Below are 3,951 nucleotides of genomic sequence, written 5' to 3' on the forward strand. Positions count from 1 at the left end.
CACCTGCCTCTGACTCCTGAGAGCTGGCATTAAAGGTGTGCACCACCATGCCTGATTTTGTTTTGTGGCTTAAAAATTTTTTTTTTGAGACAGCTTCTCACTTTGTAGCCCAGGCTGGCCTGGAACTGGCAGCAATCTTCCTACCTCAGCTTCCCAAGAGCTGGGATTATAAGCTCACACCCCCCCAGCTAAATTAAACAATTTCCATTCATGCTTTTATCATTTATGAATATGATACTGTCTTATGTGTAGGGGAAGGTATAGACTTGGGGAATATGGGGAGGAGGATTGTCCTCTATCCTAATTATCCAGGCCAGAAGCTGTGGTGGTATATTTGGCTTTTCTACTAAAAAAAGAAGAAAAAGAAGAAGAAGAAGAAAAAGAAGAAGAAGAAGAAGAAGAAGAAGAAGAAGAAGAAGAAGAAGAAGGAGAAGAAGAAGAAGAAAAAAAAACAGGTAGGAAAAACTTTTCATTCCTGAGGCACTTTAGAATTTTTTAGTCAGCATGAGGTCTGAGGCAGCGAGCCCTACATAGGGCAGAAATCTACACCATTATGGAAACAAACAGCACAGCATCTATAACTAATAGGCTGTCGGCACATTACCAGGGAACCATGCTTGGTCAGGGGTAGGTGAGTTTAATAACTGCTGTCCCAGGGCAGAGTAAATACTGTCTTCCAATTTTGGAGCATTGGTTCCTTGAGATTTTTACTATGAAGTTAAAACAAATTCCTTACATGAAACAACAGCAGCAACAACAAATCTCATGATCTTTTTGAACCTTAATTGACGATGGAAGATCCACAGGATCATCACAGTCAGATAGGAGTCAGAGGGCCGTGCCAGCTCAGCTTAGCTTCACAACTCCTAGTTCAGTGGAGTTTCCCTCTCCCTGTCCATTGGACTAGCACAAATCAATTTCCAGGTATCTTTGAGGCTGAAATTCTAGGCACTCCTGTCTTCATTACCCATGCCCTTTTCATAAACCCATACATGCAAATCACTGAACATGTCCCCACTCTAACACATATTCCTGACATTCACCCAATACTTGTAATTTTGCCTATTCCCTGCACAGTGTTTATAAGGGCAGTGTTGTATATATCTAGTATATTGGCAATGCAATAAAAATTGCAAACATTTATATGGCACTGACTGTGTGCCACACATAGCACTTCTGAACACTTTATATATGTTTGTTTTGTTGTTATGATCTTTGTTTTATATATGAGGAAACTGAGGCACCTGGATTAGCACTTAGTGAAGGTCACAAGCTAAAAGAGGCTGGGTAGAACTGGATTCCAGTCAGTCCAGTTTTGCCATCTGGGCTCTTAACCACTATGCTGTGCTACCTCTCTGAGGCAGAAAGCCAGATACAGTGGATGCCATCTTGGCAGGGTCTACACCCCTAGAGCAGGGTACTCTAAGAGGTATTCTTTGCCAAATTATGTCATCTTATTATAATTATCAAAAACAGTACTTTGTTTTTTGTTTTTGTTTTGCTTAGAGTCTCATGTAACCAAGGCTGGACTGGAACTCAATACAAAGCTGAGAATGACTTTGAACACCTGACCTTCCTGCTTCTACCTCCTGAGCACTGGGATTACAGGTATGCCCTGGTTAAGAACAGCATTTTCAGGGTCTCCCTGTAGCCCCAGCTGGCCTGGAACTCACTATGTAGACCAGGCTGGCCTGAAACTCACAGAGATCTGCTTGCCTCTGCCTCTTGAGAACTGGGATTAAAGGGGTGCGCCACCACACCCGAAAAGTATTTTCTTAGAATAGGATTTTCTAGGCAATTTTATCCCTTTGGAGATGAAGAAGCTTAGGTTTAGAATGTTAACATTCTCAGAGTCATGTGAAGAATGTATCAGGATATGAACCCATTTCTGAGTGACCTTTGTGTCCATATACCATCACTCCCCCATGCCCCCACCCCCTGCCAACCCATCCCACACTTCCTCTTTCATGAGCATGTTTTCATAAAGAGCTGGAACATTGTTAGTACTATATTCTGTATGAGATGAGGAAAGCACAGAAATCATAATCATTACCCAAAAATCTTATTGAATGTCTAACTGGGAATGGTATGCTACCATCTAGAATTGTTTTTCTTTTCTCCTCCTCCTCCTCCTCCTCCTCCTCCTCCCCCTCCTCCTCCTCCTCCGCCTCCTCTTCCTCCCCTTCTTTTTTCTTTTCTGTTGTTTAGAGACAGGGTCTTCCTGTAGCCACAGCTGGCCTGGAACTTGCTCTGTAGACCAGGCTGGCCTTAATCTCAGAGAGTCACCAGCTTTTGCCTCCTGAGTGCTGGGATTTGAGGTGTGTGCCACCACAGCTGGTTGTTTTTTCTTTTTAAAAAATATTTATTATTTTTATTTAAGAGAGAGAGAGAGAGAGAGAGAGAGAGAGAGAGAGAGAGACCCACAGAGATCTCAGGAATGTGTCAGATCTCTTGGAGCTGGAGTTACAGGCTGTTGGAAGATAACTGGATACCTGATGTGGGTGCTGGGAACTCCTAATCCTTTAGAAGACCAGAGAGTGCTCTGAGTCATCTCTCCATCTCTCAGGACTGCTTTTCAACTCTTAAAATAAGAGCTCCTGAAAAGATGCGTGTTTCATCAGCCACTCCGAAAAAGTAGCCGGAGGGTAAATTTGGCGCTGCCCTAAGACAGGTTTCTCCATTTCAGAGCTGACAGGTATGCTGTTCTCCCATATCCCTCTCTGGTCTTTGCTTTTGGATCAAACATTAATATTTGATTTCAGAATATGAGTCAAGAACCCATTGTTGGCATCTGGTATTATTGGGATATGCAGGTTTTTGTGCATTCACATTTATGGGACTCACACATACTGGGAACAGGCCAAGCACACACATCTTCACGTTCCTTCACACAAGGGAGCAGCAAGTGCCTGGCGTTGTATCTCCATTCCTGGGAGTGTTGACATGGTTAGTCACACCCTGCTTTGGAAGTAGGGGCAGCTTGTCATCTTTGCTGTGAGGCCTGACTAGAGTAGTCTTTATTGAGGTGTGAGGTCACAGTTCCCATCAAGCCTGCTCCACACATTCCCTGTCCTTGGATCAGCAGTGCAGGCTGCCAGGAATGCCCACCTCAGAGCCCTAGAGCAGAATTCCATTCTTAGGTCTGGCCCCCTGATCAGCAGTCCTCCAGCAATGATGCCAGGGATACTTTCTTAGGTCAAAAGGGAAAGCATTGTTGCTGCCCTGTCACCAGGCAAACAAGTTGCTAGCTTTGAAGTCTCAGGGGGATTTGCTCGGGCTGGAGTTGGGAATCTGAAGGAGAGGCCTTGCTATGTTTGTTAACTCCAACAGCACATGCAGGCCTGCTGTGTTTGATGTCTCCCAAGAAGCAACTGGCAGGGGGCACATCTGGGTTTTCTTCAAGGGACCTCTTCCCATTGGTGCTGAGCCGGTGGTACCACCCAAGAATGGGACACAGAGGAGGCCTAAGTCCAGAAGGGCTGATTCTAGGCCTTCCCTGGGAATATTTTACTAGGAATACTTCAAGGGAATACTAGCTTCCTTCCTTCAGGCTTGTCTGTAGCTATGTGGACCACAGTGAATGGCAGGATGTATTGCTTCCCTTGGACTCAGGTGGCATCAAGTAAGAATAAGAATCAGAGGAAGACTTGAGGGGAGAGAGGCACTTAGCCTCAGGGTCTCTGCTTGCAGTCTCCTCTTCCTTCTCACCTCTATCAGTAGCCTCTCTGACGTTAGTACCACAGTTCATCTCTCTTCCATCACTCTTACATCAAGAATGGGCAATTCGTTGTTTCTAGGCATAGCCCTGCTGTATTCCTGCCTAGGAAATGACCAGAGGCAGTGCCACCAGCCTCCAAACCACAGTCAATAAAATGCATTGGGAAGGAATTCTAAGGGTAGGGGGAAACTTGTGAATAGGAGCCAGGCCAGGGCAATCCTCCCTTGGCTGGC

This window comes from Nannospalax galili, unplaced genomic scaffold (assembly GCF_000622305.1).
Source record: "Nannospalax galili isolate Female #2095 unplaced genomic scaffold, S.galili_v1.0 scaffold363, whole genome shotgun sequence".
In the NCBI taxonomy this organism is placed as follows: Eukaryota; Metazoa; Chordata; class Mammalia; order Rodentia; family Spalacidae; genus Nannospalax; species Nannospalax galili.